A 21,323-nucleotide genomic window follows, 5' to 3' on the forward strand; every position below is an offset into this window, starting at 1 on the left:
CAACTTTAATGTGGGTTTTGAGCTGCTTTGGAGATGTTTGCTAGAAATGCTTGGTACGATTAAAAATAAAAATAAAAAAATAGCTAACCTAAAGTGCAGCAGCAACTCAGGCAGTGACCTTTAGTGTGAGACTTGGAGTATTACAAGCATGTCCCTCTTTTCTTAGAGGAAACAGTGGAGGCTTCAGCACACAACCTGCCCCGTCTGGGGCCAGACACTGTCTTGGTGTATATAGACATCTCTCTCTCTCTCTCTCCCCCCCCCCATCTGTTTCCTCTTTGCAAACCCACAACCCCACCCACCCAAATGAAACAAAGGCACATTTTGAGGGGGGAAAGTGTTGAAGAAGACAGTTGCAAAGGAATCTTGGAGAACAGCTTGTTAAAATAGTATAATAATACAAAAAGGAAAGGAAAAGAGAAAAAGAGAGCAGTCATGTACTCATGTTGAAGAGGGGAGAAGAACCTCGGCGTTTTCAGACCCAGCACCCATTTTATCTCAGCCCTGGAGCCAGAAATGTTGTGGTGAGGAGGTCTACGGGAGCGCTCGGGGGTCAGGACCAATGCCAAAAATATAAATAACCTGAATCATTGGCTTCATTGGGGCTGCCTATCTCAGCATTTGCACTCAGTTGGCGGAAACCTAGAAGGCTGATGGAGGGTTAGCTTCTTAATGAGCAATTGGATAGAATCAGGGCTGGCCCAAAACATTTTGTTGCCTGCAGTGGAGCAGGAAATGCCATTTCCCCCCAAGATCAAGGTGCACAGTACCTGAGGCTGGCATATTATGCTGGTGCCTGAGAGTGCAAATCCCAGAAGTGCCTCTTTCCCCTCCCTGGCTGTCCTTCCATCATGAAACCCCAAATCAGCTGCCTGAGGCAGCCGCCTCAGTTTGCCTAACAGCAGGGCCAGCCCTTGGAAGATTCCTACCCTGCTTGCTTTCCCTTGCATCTCTACAAATAAAGAGACTAGATATTTACTTTTTTAATTATTATTTTAAGAAAGGTGAAAATTAAAGAGAAGGGGCCTGGGAGATCCCCAAGGAGTCAGGTCCATTGTGGTCAGAACCCTTAGAGTTTCTTTGCTTTTTAATTACAACATTTTTCCAATAGCTCAAAACAGTTTACGAAGTGTGCAGCACAGAAGTCAGGGCTATACATCTATCTCTTTTAATTCAAACTTTACACATTGTTTCTTGAAACTTTCAAATATATGGGCAGGGCTGGAGTCAGGGGTAGGCATTGCTGGGCACCTGCTAAGGCCCACACCGTGGTTGGGGCCCACTGCCCACACTGGAGCTGCCATCGCCGCTGCCTCCTCACTGTTGCTGCTAATTCACCTCCCAGCTCCATGCCAGAAGCAACTCCAAGAGTGAGGACACTAAGCAGCACCCTCCACTTCCCTTGTGCACTCCCTCTAGTTATCTGCAGATTGGACCCAGATGGAGAGGGTAAGTGAATGGGAAGCAGTGGAGCCTTGGAGAGGAGGGCACACTGAGGGAACCTTGGCCAACCTCTGCCCCCCGCCCCAAACCTGGGGCCAGCATTGTATACGGGAGTAAATTATAGCCAGAACACAAAAATGTGGATGTAAGACTGAAGCAGAATATGGCAGGTATAGGGGTTTGACAGACCCAACCCATGACAGTCAAGCTACATTGTTGCCGTCTCTTATAGTACAATCCTATATATGTCTACTCAAAAGTATGCCCTATTGCGTTCAATGGGACAAGTTGCTCCAAGGTACGTGCCCACAGGATTACAGCTGTAACCTTTTAACAAAGACACGAGTTGCAAAGGAACAGATCTGAGAACATTATGTATCAGCCTATGCAGTTTTTCAGATTGTTGCCTCCTTACACACGCACAAAGGAAAACAAGGCATGCATATGAAAGCCCACTGATCGAGGGCCCCTGCCCCATTTCAATTGGCACCTGCTGTATGCTCTATCCCTTTACTCTGACATTGCTGTTGTTGCAGTTGATTACATGGATATCCCAGCTTTCCTCCAAAGAACTCAAGACAACGTACATGGTTCATCCCTCTCCAGGTTTATCATCACAATCCTCCGAGGTAGGTTTTATTTTTTTGGTTAAAAATAGCCTTGAAAAAAATGAACTTCCAAAAAGCTTTTGCCCGTCTCTCACCAAAGGCTCCTGAACAAACTTGGAAGTCATAAGGTAAGAAGAGGGGGGGCGCTTATGGATCAGAACAGCTGGTTAAAGAACAGAAAGCAGGGAGTAGGAATAACAGTCAGTTATTGCAAGGGAGGGCTGTCAGAAGTGGGATCCTCCAAGTGTCTGTATTGGGACTGCTTTTTAACTTGTTCATCAATGATCTGGAATTAGGAGTGAGCAGTGAGGAAGCACTGAGGAATTGGGAAAGGAGTACGACAAGGCTGTATATTGTCACCCTGCTTATTTAACTTATATGCAGAGTACATCATGAGAAATGTCGGGTTGGATGAATCACAGGTTGGAATTAAGATTGCCGGGAGAATTATCAACAACCTCAGATACGCAGACGATACTACCCTAATGGCAGAAAGCGAAAAGGATCTAAAGAGCCTCTTGTTGAGGATGAAAGTGGAGAGTGCAAAAGCTGGTTTGAAACTCAACATTAACAAAACTAAGATCATGGGATCTGGCCCCATCACTTCCTGGCATATAGAAGGGGAAGAAAAGGAAGCAGTGACAGATTTTACTTTCCTGGGCTCCAAGATCACCGCAGACGGTGACTGTAGCCATGAAATTAAAAGACGCTTGCTCCTTGGGAGGAAAGCTATGGCACACCTAGACAGCATAGTAAGAAGCAGAGACATCACCTTGCCGACAAAGGTCCGTCTAATCAAAGCTATGGTTTTCCCAGTAGTAATGTATGGCTGTGAGAGCTGGACTATAAGGAAGGCTGAGTGCCAAGAATTGATGCCTTTGAACTGTGGTGCTGGAGAAGACTCTTATGAGTCCCCTGGACTGCAAGGAGGTCCAGTCGGTCAATCCTAAAGGAAATCAACCCTGACTGCTCATTGGAAGGACAGATACTGAAGCTGAAGCTCAAATATTTTGGCAACCTAGAATCATAGAATCATAGAATAGTAGGGTTGGAAGGGGCCTACAAGGCCATCGAGTCCAACCCCCTAATGCGAAGAGAAAACTCTCTGGAAAAGACCCTGATGCTGGGAAAGATTGAAGGCAAAAGGAGAAGGGGACGGCAGAGGATGAGATGGCTAGATAGCATCACCGATGCAATGAACATGAACTTGAGCATGCTCCGGGAGAGAGCGGAGGACAGGAAGGCCTGGCGTGTTATGGTCCATGGGGTCACGAACAGTCGGACATGACTTAACGACTGAACAACAACAACAAGTGAGGAAGCCAAGTTTACCAATGACACCAAATTATTTGGGATGGTTAAAGCAAAAACAGGTTGTGAAGAGCTCCAAAAGGATATCTCCAAACTGGAAGAACAGGGATTACAATGGTGAGTGTAGTTCAATGTAAATAAGCATAAAATAATGCATGCTGAGGTAAAAAAATCCCAACTTCACATATATGCCGATGGGATCAGAGTTAGCAGTAACTGATCAAGAAAGAGACTAAACAAGAAAGAGTTGTGGTGGACAGCTAGATGAAAATGCTGTGAAAAAGACACATTCCACATTAGGCATAATTAGGAAAGGAATCCAATATTTACTTATTTACAACATTTGTATGCCAATCCGCATCTAAACAGATTCCGGCATGGTGAACAACAAGGGATAAAATGAACAAAAGAGACAAAGAAGAAACAAGATTTTAAGAGTATTCATTAAAAAACAGAGTGCCAATTTATTTTGGTTAATATAAAACTGCCAATATCATACTGCCCTTATATACAAATCTATAATGCAACCACATTTGGAATACTGTGTGCAGTTCCAGTCACTGCACCTCAAAATGGATATTGCAGAGCCAATGAGGGTACAGAAAAGGGCAGCCAAAATTGCCAAGAGGCTAGCGCAAACTCCCCTATGAGGAAAGGTTACAACGCTTGGGGCCTTTTCGCTTACAAAAAAGGCAAGTAAGGGGGACATGGTAGAGATGCATCAAATGATGCATGGTGGATACAGAAACAGTGGACAGTGAGAAAAACCCAGGGTCATCCCATGAAGCTGAATAGTGGGAGATTCAGGACAGATAGAAGGAAGGACTTCTTCAGGCAGCACATACTTAAACCATGGAATTTGCTACCGCAAGATGCAGCAATGGCCACCAACTTGGATGGCTTTAAAAAAGCGGATTCACGGAAGATAAGGCTATCAAGGGCTACTAGTCATGATGGCTATATATTACCTACGGTATTGGAGACGGTGTGCCTCTGCTGCGGAAAACAAGTGGGAGGGTGCTGTAATTGCACTCATGTCCTGCTTGTGGGAAGAGAATGCTGGACTAGGGAGGCCTTTGGTCTGATTCACTGCGGCTCTTAAATTGTCCTATAATCTGTTTTCATCAGTCACACTGGTAAGCATCTCAACTGTATGTACAGGGATTTATGTGCATTTTCATGGCTGTGTACTAGAGACAAGATGCATCCACCTCACACAGCTCATGTAACTTCTACGAGGCGGGACACCAGGGCTGAAACCTGCAGAACCGCAAATCCGGCAACAACATTGTCACAAGGCATCCCCCACTACAGAAATAAGGGCTGTGATTTTATAGGGCCAGGGACCAGAAAATAGCAACTGTTCCCGGTAAACAGGGACAGTTGAGATATGGCATGCTCACAGCTCCCCCAAAGAATCCTAGGAATTTAAGTCTAGCAAAGGTGCTGATAATTGTCCATTAAGAGATCTCCAGCCCCTCACATAGCTACAGTTCCCTAAGGAGATGGGAAACCTCCAAACCTCCAAATAACCACATTTATCATGACACATACAGTATCTTGACAAAGGGGCTCCAGCCCACAAAACCTTATGGCCCAGTAAATGTGTTGGTCTGTCAAGGGCTCCAAAGGACTTGGCTGACTTTGCTCAAACAAATGAAGGGCCTAACTTGATCAGACACAGGTTTTGTTGAAGAAGAAGAAGAAGAAGAAGAAGAATTAAAAAGCAGCATGGGGAGCCAATTGTATCTGGGCCACAGCAATGAGCAGGGTGGGGGGATAACCCTTTCCTCAAGCACGGCTTTTCTCCACCAAAAGCCCCCACATGCACACATACTGATGCTGACTTTTCCCGAGGGGAGAAATGTATAGGTACTCATATGCCACCTGTAAGATTCCCCCTTCAGGGCAAAATAGCAGCTGGGTGCTTTAAATCAAGAGTACAGGGTTGGAGCAAGGAGTTAAAAACCCTTTCTCCAGCACCATTTCATGTCATTTATTGTGTTTCTATACTGCCCCATAGCCGAAGCTCCCTGGGTGGTTCACCACAACCCTAGTCCAATTCAGCCCCTCCCCATGGAAGCTCTTACTTGGCTCACGCACCTGGGTTGGCTGTTCTGCTGAGTCAGACTGAGCTGATCCACCATGTTTACTGTGACTGTCAGGGGCTCTCCAGTGTCTCAGGCAGAGAAAGGCTTTCCCACCACTGATCTTCTTAATTGGAGATATCAGGGAGTGAACCCGGGACATTCTGCATGAAAAGAATGTGGTCTACCTCCGAGCTAGGTTTAAAGGCTAGAGTGCTCACACTGCCTCTCTCTGCTTCTGATTTCTCTTACAATTCAATTCCATTGCAAGCAACAGAAATGCCTGAAAGATGCTCAGCTCTCCTTTGCAAATGGATTTGGAGTTCTGCCTTCACTCCTGACCATCTCAGTTCAAGAAGAGCATTGACCCCTTTGGAAGGCTTCACAGAAAAAGCTACAAGAATGATCAAGAAAGCCTTTAAAAAAAAATGTATGAATCAAGCCAGGATCATCCAGTCAACCAAGCACCGACCTCTGAGTCCTGGGTTCAAGTCCTGCCCTATGCCTCACTGCAAAGCTACTCTGTTGCTCATCTGCATAATAGCAATGACCTAACTTCCAAAGATGGAGACATAATGGTGATGTGTGAGCTATTAAGGAAGTCCTCATGTCCTCATTGCACAGCATGGCTCCGATATCAGGGTTGGCTCTTTGGTTAACCAAAATACCTAGATGTGAGGAGAGCCACCAGGACACTTTGGCGCCGTGCACAAGAGAGTTGTGAACATGAGGAGCTCGTGCTCAGGAGGTGGGGGAGCGGGGAGGTGGATGTTCAGGTCAGGATCTTGAGTGGAGAGAAAATCCCACATGCTAAGAAGTTGTAGAAACTCTTTCCTTAAGGAGTTCCCCCTGAGCTAATAGGCATTTCAATCAGAACACCACATGCACAAAAACAAGCCCTCTATCCCCACCAGCACGCCTCCAGGATCTATTTTGGGAATTTCAGAAAAAAAAATCGGAAAGAGTATTAACACCAACAGGAAAACAGCACAATGAGATGCCGGGCTAATTGCATTCCCACGTCTCTGGTTGCATTCCAAGGTTCTCCATCCGCGATCTAATCTGAGGTGCCGGGCCGGGCCGTTTTGGTACCAGTTCCCAAAACATAACGCCATCTATTCCTTTAAAAAGAAACACGACCTCTGCGGTTGTTGGGTTCCGTTCAAGCAATGCCTGTCCTTTAGAAGAAGAAGGGGGGTGGGGGGTGGAGTTGCTAATTTTAACTCTCCAGTGGAAAGAGTGAAACAGTACTCACGGGAGACAGAATGGCTGCGTCCTTTTCCACGTCTACACGGCCCTGGATGTCAGAGAGGAACCTGGCAGGGTAGAGCTGGCGTCTCAGCTGCCCTGGTCTGGAGAAAAGCTCGTGTCTTTCCCTCCGTGTCCCCCACAAGCCAGTGCCTGGACAGAAGTCCCAAAAATGTCACAGGCAGCAACAGCACCGGAGGATCACGCCAGCTTCCCTTTTCCCTCTTCACCATCAAGCCGATCTGTTCCTTTGCCCAAACACTGTCCCGGGATGACAGGAAGGAACCGCTAGGCTGGCTAAAGGGCAGGAACAGATGCAGAAATCTGAGGGAGGGTGGTTCAAGTGCGTGCAGGGGGAGCACTGGGGGATGGGCGGCTGCCTCAGTCGGAACAGCTGCCCAAAGCCAGCCGCTGGTGCTCGCTTCCTTTGTGGCCGAAAAGAAGAAGCAGCAGCCAGGGCCATCACTGGAGAGGCATGGAGGGGGCCGTCCATGTGTGTGTGTGCAGGGAGGAATTCCCCCCACTCTGGTTTTCTGGCAGGGCAGACACCAAAGTGATCTTGACATTTCATGCACTGGAAAATCATTTGGCCTGGGCCCCTTCGGGCAGATTCGTGCTTGAATTTTTGAGCACACACATGCACAGTGGTGGGTGCACAAATTCTGAAATTCTCTGAAATTCTGCAACTGTGCAACGCAGATCCTGCACCACGAGAGAGCTCAATTCTGCTACTTAAATAAATTATTCCTATTTTGCATAATGTATTCTTCCTACCTGGCCCTGTCCTGGACCTCTGGAAATCTTATTCTGCCACCACTGTAGTCTCTGAGATTTCAGCAGGCATTTGCTTAGAAATGTATGCACATGACTCCCTCCATAAGGGCCATGTGCTGTTGTTTTAAACGAAAGCCAAGATTTTCAGGCAACTGAATTCTCTGCTAAGTAACATATGTTGTGCTTTCCCTTGTCCTTCCATGAGACTGCAGTGAGCACACAGCACGGAAAGTACATGCGTAAAGTTTTCACTACATTCTCTTCCAAAATATAGAAGTGTGACCCTGATGTGTGCATATCATACATGAGTATGCCTCCTTGATCACAAGAATTCAAAACAGAATCAGTACTGTTTCATTCATTGCCTCTCATCTATGGAACTCTCCTCAGAAAACTCACCATGGCCCAAGATTCAGTATCTTTTCAAACTAATGCAAATGCTTTTTGGTTTCAGAGTGACATTTGAGAATTGGGGACCAGGAATTAACCCAGGCAGAGGCAAGGTTTTTAACTCCGTTGATAAGTGCAATCAAGCATGCCCTGACAGCACCAGGGGAAAAAACCATAAAACTTTGTGTCACTCTTCCACATTTTTATGTTCTAGGTATTCCTATACCTTGTCAAGGTGTGAATTGCTAAGTGGTGTTTCAGGCCCACCCCCCAGCAATCTACTGAAAATTCTCAAGTGTTTATTCTTTACAGCTTTGGGGGGTCAATTCTACTCCTGTTGGAATGATGGAGAAAACTGAAAACCTATGCACAGGGGTCAAGATTACCCCATACAATGCTGTTTAAATAGTTACTCTTCATGTCTACATATGCCTAGCCCAGAACCTGTTCTCTCCATTTCTTGTGAAAAAGGACACTAGACCATGGAAATACCTTATGTACTTTTATAATAGACAAATTACTCACTTTCCTTAACAATCATGTTAGGGGCCAATAGCACCCTACAGGTTTACAGAACACCTTGAATTTCTAAAACTTTTTTTCCCCAGTCAGAACTCTCCTTGTAACCCAGCAAAACATATTTTCTTAATCACAGCTACCATTTTGTGCAATATTTACTCATTCCACTTTTGGGGCACTGTGACCCCAACTGCATCTGCAAATATTTGCAAGCAACCTGCACCCTCACCTCAGCAGGTTACCGGCCCTGATGGCGACACTCCATGGCCGCTTTTCTCTGTTCATAGAAGGACGTGTGTTGCTGAGGCCGCTCCCGGGCATCTTTGCAACCAGCAGGCTCCAGCAGCTCAAAACCAAGACCAGGTAGTGGCTGAGAAAGTAGCAACCCATTTCCAGTGCTTGGGGCAGATATAAGAACTAGCAACACCCTCTAGCTGAATTTTAACAGGCATCACCAAAAGGCAAAATAAAACAACCAGGGACAGGGGCCAAAAACTAGGGACCACCCTTGGTCAAGAGGGCCTCCGGAGCGTGGCCGCAGCTCACAAGCAAGCAGGAGGAGAAGGCAACACACCGTCCCACGTCAGCGCAAGAGGTTGCTGGATGCCCCGACAGATGCCAACAGAAGCGAGCAGACTCAACAAGCTGGCCAGGCTCACCTCGGAAGCATATTGTGCCAGGAACACAAGGCATCTCCTCATAAGGCCCTTTGGCAGTGCCCCTTACACAGAGCTAGCATGACACCGAGACCCCCCACTTGATCGGATGCTGGTTCCAAGGCAAGATCAACGACACTTCCAGGCCCGGGCCGCGCTCCCCTTCAACTAACGCCTCAGGTGAGTCTTTCCAAGCAAGGGAGCACGTGGCCTTTCTCCAGTCTCCCTCTCCCTTTCCCTCCCCTCACACACACACACAACCATTCTGGATTGGCTATCTGAAGGGGGGGCTGGGGCCATGGTGCTGGGTGGTTCCGCTCCATCCCGGATGGCCAATTCCAGAAGGGGGTGCCTGGGGACTACTGCTCTGTCCCAGAACATTAATGAAAAGGTGTGCCATGTAAATCAGTGTTGCCCTCCATGCTCTTGAGAATCAACGTGATTCTCTACTGAGTGAGGTCATCCAGGGTTTTGGGGGTGATGTCTTCGGTATGCTGAAGACAGCAAACTCTTCTTCTTTTTTTCCCAAATGCAGGAAATGCTGTCAAAGTGCTGAACTGATGTCTAGGAATGGTAATGGGCTGGATAGGGCCAGTAAAATGATGCCCAATTCTGATGAGGCAGGGATGCTACTGGAAGGTGGTCCATCTGATACAGGGGATGGTGTGCAGCAACCTTCCCCAACCTGGTATCGCCCAGATGTGTTGGACTGCGACTCCCAGCCAACATGGCCAATGGGAGAAGCAGGCTGACACATCCAGAGGACAACAGGCTGGGGAAGGCTGGTGGGCAACCTGTTCTGGATAGGTTTGTCATAAGGATCAGGGTTGCCCCTTGGAGTCCTATTAGCTCTAGCCCCATCTCTGGAGGCCCAAGTAGGCTCCTTGGCACAGAGGACAAACAGAACTCTGGGAAACCCTGCCCCATGCAGTTGGGAGGCGGAAAATGAGGTATGTTTCAAACACCTCCTGAACACACACTTACTCACCTGGGTTTTTTCTGGCTTGCAATTAATTGAAATTAATCACATGCTGCTCTGTCTTACTGCTCCTTATATTGTTTTGCATTGTTATCGTAACTAGAATTATTTTTAATAGTGTATTCACACAGCGCATAGTTAAACTATGGAATTTGCTACCACAAGATGTAGTGACGGCCACCAATTTTGATTGGCTTTAAAAGGGGGTTATACAAATTCCTGGAGGAGAAGGCTATCAATGGCTACTAGCCCTGATGGCTACATGCCACCTCCAGTGTTAGACGCAGTAAGCCTATATGCACTGGTGGCTGGGGAACATGGGCGGGAGGGTGCTGTTGCACTCGTGTCCTGCTTGTGGGTTCCTGGTCAACAGCTGGTTGGCCACTGTGTGAACACAATGCTGGACTAGATGGACCCTTGGTCTGGTCCAGCAGGGCTCTTCTGATGTTCTGATGTGATTTTAATATTCATATGTGAACTGCTTAGAGATCTTATTATATTAAGCAGTATATAAGTAGTACAAATAAACAAACAAACACATCTGAACTCAACTCAAGGCATTGGATTTACATGTCGAAGCCCTAAATGGCTGAGAAACAGGATAGCTGAAGGATCACCTCTTGCCACGTGAACCCTACTCCCCAGTTGTTAAGAGGCTAATCAGAGGCCTGTTTGTGGGTCCCTCTCCTATCTGAGGCAAGTCAAGCAGGGACCTGGGATAGATGGCACCCTGCCTTTCGAACTCACTCCATAAGGAGGCTCACATTGTGCAGACCTCATTATTTTTGGGGTGCCAGTGAAGACTCTTATTCATGCAGGCTTTGAAAACACTTTCCTGTGCTGCTTTTATCTTGCTGTTATAATAGTTTTCTCTATTTTGCTGTATGAACTCCCTCCCCGAATACCTTTGCAAGACCACCTCTCCTAAGTAAAGTAACACCACCCCCATCTCTCCAAATACTCTTAGAATTTCCCCTTCCCTGCAGATCAATCCTATGTTCAGGGAGCACTTTCACCCCACACCCACAAAATGCTGAAAAAAGCGCTCAACCTCCTGGCTCAGAAAATGGTTTCTCCCAACCATGCAACCCCCTAGCTAGGTAGGCAACTCTAAGCACCACCCCTGCCCTCTGGGAAGATCACACCAAGGTTTTCCCCATAAATGAAGAACCTGTACAGCAGCCTTCCACAACCTGTGTCCTCCAGATGTGTCGGACCACAGCCCTACACATCTGGAGGGCACCAGAATGGGGAAGCATGGTGTACATAAACAACAAGATGGTTAAGGCACATCATTTGCCAGTGAGCAAAGAGAATGCTTTAATTAATTAATTAATTACATGTCTATATTGCCCAATAGCTTGAAGCTCTCTTCTGTTACTGCTTCTATTACACTTGGGCCAAACAAGGAACTGAAGTGCCCACCACTCTAGCTTCCAGTGCAGCACATAACAGTGCTCAATACTGAGACTAGACCTCACTGAATACAAGTCTTCAGCCATGGATTCCTTGACCATTTCTGCACAGCTGTGGGGGCATGTCCATTGCTCAGTGGCTACAGGGGCACCTGCTTTGCATGCACAAAGGCTCAGGTTCAATCCCTGTCAGCACCTCCAGTTCAAGGATCTTGGGCAGCCTTCCCAAGCCTGGCACCCTCCAGTTGGTTGGACTACAACCCCCATAATCACCATCCAGCAGAGCACGGGCTGGCTGGGGATATGGGTGTTGTACTCCGAACCATCTGAAGGGCGCCTTGTTATGGTTGTCTGATGGGGAGTTGGGGAGTTGACGCCACTCTGAGTAGACAGTACCCAGAGGGATGGGCCAAAGCTGTGTGGGAGGGACTCCAAGAAGCAGTAGAAACAGACTTGCTAGGTATCAACAGACACAACTCCAGTATCAGACTCTGACCCAGATATGCTGATGGTGGAAGAAAGCAGCACAGATCTATGTTTTATGTGATTTTTGTGTTACAAGTCACCTTGAGGCCTTTTTAAGTCAAAAGGCAGGGTATAAACACTGTAAATAAACAAATACACACACACACACCCCAGGACCTCGCCATTAAAGGGCCTTTGGCAGCAGGGCTGGAAGACCCCTGCCCAAAAACCAGAAGAGATGCTGCTGGCCAGCTGCAGCACTGGGCCAGACAGAACAGCTGCCTGGCCAGGTCGAAGGAAGGCTCCCTTTGCTTCTACATTCTTATAATTTACAACTCACTGACCTTGGGGCAGGAGCAGCACTCAGGCTACAAGAAATTACAACGTCAATGCCTCCACTTTCAATCCTGACCTTGCAGGAGGAACATTAACAAAAATAATTTTGCTGGACAATCTGCCGTCAAATGTACCAAGTCTCCAATGCCTTTTTCACACGCCCCGTCTTGAAACCATCATGATCCTTTTTTTTTCTCAGATGAACTTAAAACACCCACATTTCTAGTGTTGGGCTCACTTTCATTTTTTATCATCTTTTCTCTCATTGATTTTTGACCAGCAGAATGTACATTACACAAAACCAAGAGCCCTTATTAAATTAAAAAGAAAAAAGAAATAGTTGCCCCAGTACTCTGCATGCCGCAATCTCATTACAGCCGGAAAAGATGCTAACGTTTACGGTAACAGCAATAAAATGAGGATATAAATTATGGGATGGAGTACAGACGCACACATACACACACACACACACACACACACCTGCACATACGTTTTTCTAACTCCCCCCTTCACCTTCATTTCTTGATTCTCATTACAGCTATGAACACAGCTCTAGGGACAACCTCTGCTACCCAAAACTGGGCCAAGCCACAATTTTGTTCTTGCTTGACTGCCCCCTCCCCTCCCCGCACCAACACACCCCACTCAAAATGGCATTAGCATAGCAATGGCAGATGCTAGAAATAACAGCACCGCCTCCCAGCCAATATGCTACTGGTCTAGCCAGTAAATCATGTTCCTGCGGATTTCACTGGGCTCTAGCAACTCAAGAGCACATCTTCTGGTCAGGCTCTACCCTCAGGCCCCCTAAATTCCAAGTGGCTCTTGCCCAGGGAGGTCAGTATTTCTGAAATCAACATTAGCAGCCTTTATCCAGCAGGGCAGAGTGGCAACAGCCTCATTCCTCCTATTCAAGGACCGGGCTGGAACATTCAGGACGAGGGCTACCAAGTATAGAATGGCTGGAACCCTGAGATATGGGCGGGGGGAACCTGGGTGCTCAGGGTGGTGCCTGACCGATCATGGCAAGAAGCCTTGGGGATAGCACTTGGCCAGTCGGGGGGGGGGGACCACCACTGAGGTCAAGCGGTGACCTCAGCAGTGGTCACCTAAGTAAACAGCAAAGACTTACAAGTCGAGCAGAAAAATGCCCCTCTCCCTGCCCCCTGAATTTGCTCCCTCACTTGGGATTGTACTCCTCCTTCCCCTGGGGGTCCTGAGAAGGAGGCCAAAACCTTCAAGCATTGATTCAAACCCTGAAACCTGGCAACTCTATTTAACAAACACACACAGTTTCCCAGGGGCCACTCCTCGGGGAGACGTCTGGCTGAGAACTTTCGTTTCCCCAGATCCCGCCTGTGCCCTGCTGCATGGCAGCTTCTCCCCCCCACCGGAACTAAGGAAGCATGATTGCATTCATTCACACCTTGCAGGTATGTATATGCCACCCTATAGGTTCTCAGGGAAATTTACACCAAGATTAAAATCAAAGTAAAAATACATGAAATAAAACAGGTCAACAATCCCAGCACAGCCTCTTAAGCCCACTAGGGAAGGGGAAACATTCCTCCATCTTTCTCTCCTTCTCTGTACAAGACTTGGAGACACCGATTGGACTGCTAATTTGTATTGTCTCTGCTCCTGTTCTAGTAAGGCTTTTTCCTGCAATGGAGGTGAAGTGATGAAGCAAAGGTTTCACCCACTTAATTCCAGGGTCAGACTGTTCTTAGAAGGCAGAGGAGCACAGCTGCTAAAACAGACTGGCAACTCCAGACCCGGACCTAAATGTAATAGAATCAGAAGCTGGTAATTCAGCTTGTGACAAAGTGAAGGTCCCACCTGTTTTCAGCTAGAATCATCATGGTTTAGTAATGCCAGTGTTATGTCTTGGCCAATTCATATGAGAAGGGTAGTAACAGTATCTGTTACAGGATGGATCCTTTCCTAGTACAGAAAAGACCTTCCCTCTTCTCACAACATGGAACTGCAAGTTCCCTCATACCTAGAGGCCCAGGCCAATGTAATAAAATGAACAACATCCCTTTTTCACAAAGGAGATCAAGTAACACCCACTCACCTGTCTGCTGGGTCACTGCATCTTCAGTTGTCTTCATAAGGCGATTTGTAGCCAGTGCCTGTCAGTCAATCTAGAAGGACGGGGAAAGAGATCAGTCACATTTCCATCCTCCAAGGAGCCCAGGATAGAACTAATTTTTATCTTAAAGAACAGTCCTGCGAGGTCGATAATGGTAAGAGAGGGTCTTTGCTCCAGGCTGCCCAAGACCTCAGGGCTGAGCAGGGACTCCAAGAGCTGAAAGATTAACAGATTTAGTCTGGCACCATGTATATGTTTATTTCATTGCTATCCCACTGATTTTCCTCAGTAAAGCTGCACTAAAAGCAATGTAAAAAAAAAAAGGTAAAGGTGTCCCCAACCAGTCGTGTCCGACTCTAGGGTGCGGTGCTCATCCCCGTTTCTAAGCCGAAGAGCCAGCGCTGTCCGAAGACAGTTCCGTGGTCATGTGGCTGGCATGACTGAACACCGAGGTGCACGGAACGCTGTTACCTTTCCCGCCGAGGCGGTACCTATTTATCTACTTGCAATTTCTTGCTTTCGAACTGCTAGGTTGGCAGGAGCTGGGACTGAAGACGGGAGCTCACTCCGTCACGCAGCACTCGGGTCTCGAACTGCTGACCTGCCGACCTTCCAGTCTGCAGTTCAGCGTCTTAACCACTAAGCCACCGCGGTCCACTAAGCCACCGCGGTACTATCAGATCAATCCAAAAAGACACATATTTTAGACTGAGAAACTAGAATAGAAAACCTGCTTTAAAACAGTATGATCACTTTTTAAATGGCTGGGGAAATAGAATAAAACACTCTGTCAATACCTTTCTGGGTCCTCTGGATAGCACCCATAATGGCGCTATCCAGCCCTTATCTGAGCCAGAGTGCAATCCCTCCCATGCCCAGACGACACCCCACATTGCAGGACAAAAAACGGGGCCTTCCCCGTCATCCCATCCTTGAAGGGATGATCCCAGCAGTTCAGCCTTCACTGGCGGTGCATCAGTGGTGAATGAAACCAATAATCTAGGGAGGTGGTGGGCTCTCCCACACTGGAGGCGTTCAAGACAAGGCTGGACAGCCATCTGTCAGGGATGCTCTGACTTGGATTCCTTCACTGAGCAGGGAGTTGGACTTGATGGCCTTGTCGGCCCCTTCCAACCCTACTATTCTATGAATGCCTCTGGCAGAGACCATCACTACCTAGACCAGCCGGGAGTGAACCCACAAGTGACAATGACACCCTACCTGGCTAAGAGGAGGGCACAAGTGTCCTTTTGCCACAGTAAATTCGCTAGCCTTTTTCGCTAGTAAATTGGGTGGCCAAAGGCTCTTTGTATCTGTCATTCCCTTCAAGCCGGCATAGAATGAAACTGGGTACTCGTGTGCACAATCACAAAAACATCCAGAGCAACAGAAAATCCCTCTGCCATCAGTCTGCATCAGGCCTTGATGTGAGAGAGCCATATCCCTACCAACACACGTGTTACGGAGTTCTCCCCGATCTGAGGCAAGCGAGTAATCTACTTAGCTCTAATTGATACGGCATGGTGAGGGTGAACTGCCAGCCCTAATCTGACCTGTCAAGTAGAAGGTGACTGAGCATTAACCCCACATGGCCTGAGTGCAGGAAAAAAACAGCTTTCAAGAAACATATTTATAATTTTGAAGAGGATTGTCCTTCGCAACAGGCTATACCAGTGAGAAGGTTCGATGTAATTACAACCCAAACGAGCTTGCTCCCCACCACGCCCCATAAGCTCTTCCCCCAACCTGAGGCACTCAGGCCAACCAAGGTCACACCATGCCAGCTGTTGCCTTCCCTGGGGATGGGAGAGAGCTGACGATAGTGGTGCCGAGGCCGACTGAAACGCCTCTGCCATCAGCAGCCAATGGAAAGCGCAGGTTGCGCCAACAGCATCCACACCCTTCCATCCCGCCTGCCCAACACGGCACATCCAGAGACCATTTTGTTCTGAGCAGGTGCTCCAAAAGGAAACTATTCTCACCTGAGAAAAATTTATGTGACTTCTCTGACTGTATCACACGACCAAAGATCTCCTATTGATTTATCGCCTTTACATTCCACCTTTCCTCCAAAGAGCTCGCAGTTCTCCTCCTTCACCCCATCTTATGCTACCTTGTGAAAGACAGATTGGCTCCAAAGTTACCTAGTGAGCTTCAGAGCTGTTAGGATTTGCACCCAGGTCTCCCCATCCTAGTCCAATGCTCTGATCAACACACCACGCAAGGACCTTGATAGCCCAATGGAACTGAAAACTTGAAAAAAAACTTTATCCCCTCCACCCCACAATAACTTATCATAAAAGCAGTTAGCCATGCAACTGTGGGAGTTGGGAAGGGAGCTGAATAAAGAGGAAGTTTAGACCCCTTCTGGGTCCAACAAACTAACTTTGCAGTCCTTTGGATCCTGGACACTGTTTGTAAAGAGCCATCTTACTGTCACAGTTAAAGAGGAGGACACCTTTCCTGTGGAATGTACTTTCCAGGGATCACTTTCTGCCTCCTGAGAATTTATCAGACATTTATGGACAAGTTTAAAAGCACTGGTCCTTATTTATTACATTTCTATATCGCCCATTAGCCGAAGCTCTGAGTGGTTCACAAAATAGATCTTAGAGACCCTTGGAGGCCCCCACTTCGTGCCTCTCCCTCCCGCCACTGTGAGAACCGTCCATTTATTCCTGCTCTGTGCTTCCTGTTCTGTAACCAGTTGCTAGTCAAGAAAGGGTCTCTCCTCTTATCCCACAAGTGCTAAGTGTGTCCAGGTGTGGGACTTGGTCAAAAGCTTTTTGGGACTCCTGGCATACTGGGTCTACCACTATAATCACCCATATTCATGTCTGTTAATAACATCAAAGAACTCTAAAAGGTTGGATAATCCTTTGCAGAAGCCATGCCTCCTTCCTCCTTCCCCATCCTTCCCTCCTTGCGTTGCTATCCTGCACTCGTTATTCCAGTGGGTAAGAAGATGGGCGCATCTCTTTTGAGGGAGCATGGGTTTTTTCCTTGCTTTTTCATATTCGTGTCATATTATTACTTACATTTGTATCCCACCAAAGAGCTCAGGGCGGCCAACACGGTGTCCATCCTGCCATTTTATCCTCACAGCCACCCTGTGAGGTAGAGCGACTGGCACTTTTGGCCTTACCAGGGACTTGAACCAAGAAGGATTCTGCACTGTCCAAGACCCTCTGCGATGCCACACTATTTCCAGATCCTCCACTTATCCACATTGATCAGGGACCGTCCCTATTTCCCAGTCCTGCTCCTTCCTGCTGGTTGGGCATCCTTGCTACAAATTTTGCACATGAGAGCTAGCAGCTTGGGCATTCTTCAGAGTTCAGCCCCCTCAGGGGAGGGCTGCAGAACTTTCCTCTTGGAGTGGGGAGCAGATGCAGCTTGTTCCTAGCACGCATGCATGTAAATGGAGGCGCACGGCCGCTAAAGCACCATGCACCTGCCATTCCACAGACCCTGCAGCTACCAAATGGTTGATGACGTAGTGCAGGACAACTGTGATGTTGTTTTTCACAAATATGTTTACCACAAAGAACAAAGACCTCCCTGGCTTTCAAATCAATAGAGGAAAAACTATTGTAGAGAAAATTAATACGGCATACAGAAAGCAGACTAAAGCGTTCACTGTGTAATAGTGTGGAGAGGCTCAGGCAGGGACCCATGTGCACAGACTCAGGACGTCACAAACATGGTTTCTCCATCTGAGGACTGTTGGAGGGGATGTGGTCCCTTCAACTGATATTCATTCTGCCAGCTCAGAAGGCACAGAGAGGCAGGCATGGCAGACATAACAAACACAGGATGCTGCTGCCCCCGCGACGGCGTGTGCAGCATTGTGTGTGGCAAGAGCATCCAGGCTTAGCCCAGCTTGGCAATCCAGAGAACAACACGGGGCCGTGACTGTTGGAACCACGAGTTTCGGTCTCACTGATCAACTTCCTTCTTGCACAGGGAGAGACAGAAGTGAAACCAACAGATGGATGGATGATGGAAGGGTGAGGGGTGAAAACGGTATATATGTGCATGTGTGTGCAAGCAGAGGCACGGGGGCAGAAGTGGCCACAAGCAATAGAGGCCGGGGTTCTATTGACAGCTTTCATAGCCATATTGTTGCACTGCAGTGGTAAAGACAGGCCAACATGCCTCACTATTACAAGGCACATGAGCCTGATCGTTTACATAGCTGACATGAGCAGAAGGTGCAGGAGGGACAAGGCTTAGCAGGAAATCCTGAAGCAACCCAGGCAAAAGACAGAATGATCCAAATAATAGTAATAATTCTCAAGCCAATAATATGCATGTCTCATAAGAGGGTCCTGGTTGGAGAGTCCAGACCAAGCTGGCCCCACCTTGTCTACCATCCCCTTTTCAGCAGCATCTAAGCAGATGCTTCCAGGAAGCTCATGAGCAGGGCAGGAAGGCAAGAGCCCCCCACCTTCCTCACCTGCCCCTCAACAACGAGTATTCAGGGTCAGGCTGCCTCTGGGCCTCTGCTCAGAGACCTTTCCTCATCTATGAATTTGTCTAATTCATAACCATATCCATCACCACATCCTGTGGCAATGAATTCCAGAGGTTAATGATGCATTGTATCAAGAGGTATGTCCAAGACAGTACATTGTGCAAAATAAGAGAATCTAATAAATTCCACTTCATCACAGGAAGGCCCTGAATCCCATACTCGGCCTTCTGAGATTTTACTAGGAAAGCTGATGTGCTTTATTTATTTAAAATATTTCTAGGTAACCTTTAAAGGCAGGAGCCCACCCAAGGCTTTAGGATTACAATCCTAGGCTCACCCATCTGAGAACAAGTCCCACTGAATGCAATGGAACTTATCTCTGAGCAGACATACCTAGGATTGTGCTATAAACCTATCTTCAGAACCATAAGTCAAGTTCCTAGCATGGAGCATTTCTGCTGAAAACTAAAGACATATTTGTTTGTCTGGGCGTTTTCCTGACTGCTAACATTGCCAGCTACTGCTGGTTATTTTAATGTGATCTTTTACTGCTTTCTTACTTTTATCGGTTGGTCTTACTGGATTTTGTTATGATTTTACTTTGTAAACTGCTTTAGGATTTATTTATTTTTAAATGAAAAGCAGTTTATAAATTTTCTGAAATAATAAAACGAGCAAAATAAAATAATAAGACCTTGTTTCCTTTTAACAAAGGAAAGGGGGAAAAGAAAGCCAAACCGAAATAAAGTCTGAGATTCTTAGGAAATTGAATCTTTTGCGCTTTTGAAATGTTGTGACACATACAGAGGCCAGCCTACCTTATAGCCCAAATTTGCCTGTTCTGACTGGGTGTTGAGGCCATTTCACATAGTATGTGTTATGACGGGTGCCCTGTAGCACAAGAGGAGCAAAGACACACCGTTCCGAGTCATGCAGAGTACCACTGGTGTGTTGCACGGATCAGCACCGTTGGCCGATGATGTTTTTTTTTACATGGAGATCATGGGGGAAGAGCCTCCCAGCACTTCAGGGTCAGTGGAATAGGCTTCTCCAGGTAAATCTCGAAGTGTCCCACCGGGCTATCCATCGCTGAGAATCTGAACCATACACCCATATCCCCATACATGTAGGAAATAAAAGGAAAAAGTCTCTGGCTAGGTTTGCCGCTGCCAGGAGCAACCTCCTAAATTTCAGGCCCCAGCCTAGACGTAAGCCCAGCCCAGACTGCAGGGACCATAGGTTGGAAGGCACTCATGCCACCTCTGGATTTGTGCGCAGCCATCTCCAGCCCAGCCCTGACAACAACAGAGGTGGAGAGGGCTCACTTACTGTCACCTACACTCACGCTCCCGTCTGCTGAGTCCCTGCACAGCCCTCCAAATTCTCATCTCACTGCTGACCTACTTAACGGCAAGATTGCCAAGGCATCAATGATTTAGAAGCCTCTGGTTAATCGCATGCCAAGGTAGACTGCAGTGTTATATAATACTGTAGTTATCTGCCATGCAATAGCACCTACAAGGAGGGAGCTGAGCACCAGCTGGATTTACAGGTCTTTGGTTGCTGGTCCAGAACAGGGTTGGTTTACAGATGGCCAATTCCCACGTAGGCTGGGGTGTCATTTCTCACAGCTCGCACAGAGAACCTCATGCACACACACAGACTCACAGCATACCAATGTAAAAAAATAATAATTCCCAGGAGGTCTGAAGGAATGGAAGCAAGTCTTCTGCCAGGGAGGGCAGAATCTGAAGTACAGCTTTGGTTTCCTATACTCAAGGGCAGAGCTGTAAATCAAAATAATTCTGTCTAACAAGCTGGATATAGCAAAGTCTAAAGTTATAACAAGTCATAGATATGTATTCTGTTTGGGAATGATGGGCACAAAAAGAATCATGCAGGCCCCTACTGTCGGAAAATCCTACTGAGCCACTGTAGCTAATCTTCAAAAAGGGTAAAAAGGAGGAACCTGGGAACTACAGACCAGTCCGTCTGACATCAATCCCTGGGAAAATTCTGGAGCAGATCATAAAGCAATCCATCTGTAAGCACCTTGAAAACAATGCAGTGATTACTCAAAGCTAACATGGATTTGTCAAGAACAAGTCCTGCCAGACGAATCTGATCTCATTTTTTGATCAAGTCACCTCCCTTGTGGACCGTGGGAATGCTGTAGACATAATATACCTCGACTTCAGCAAAGCTTTTGACAAAGTGCCCTATGATATCCTGATGAGCAAACTAGCTCAAAGTGGGCTAGATGAAACAACGATCCGGTGGATCCACAGTTGGCTACAGAATTGGACTCAAAGAGTGCTTATCAATGGGTTCTTCTCAAACTGGGGAGAGGTAACGAGCGGGGTACTGCAGGGCTCAGTCCTGGGCCCAGTGCTCTTCAACATTTTTATGAATGACTTGGAGGAGGTGCAGGGAATGCTGATCAAATTTGCAGATGACACAAAATTGGGTGGGATAGCTAATACTTTGGAAGACAGAAACAAAATTCAAAGTGATCTGGAT

At 47.2% G+C, this 21,323-nt stretch overlaps 1 protein-coding gene across 5 annotated transcripts in view; it reads right to left on the minus strand.

Annotated features, from left to right (window-relative positions):
- The window catches only part of MEF2D (myocyte enhancer factor 2D), a 155,959-nt gene that overhangs the window by 92,017 nt on the left and 42,619 nt on the right, over positions 1-21,323 (minus strand). For 3 of the 5 annotated variants that reach the window (XM_084824325.1, XM_084824321.1, XM_084824324.1), the window contains exon 2: positions 14,309-14,378. The gene's annotated coding sequence lies outside the window, so the exon portion shown is untranslated. The other 2 variants (XM_084824326.1, XM_084824322.1) reach the window with 1 other exon arrangement.

This window comes from Heloderma suspectum, chromosome 17 (assembly GCF_057233095.1).
Source record: "Heloderma suspectum isolate Gila_16-S chromosome 17, 16-S_ref, whole genome shotgun sequence".
NCBI lineage: Eukaryota > Metazoa > Chordata > Lepidosauria > Squamata > Helodermatidae > Heloderma > Heloderma suspectum.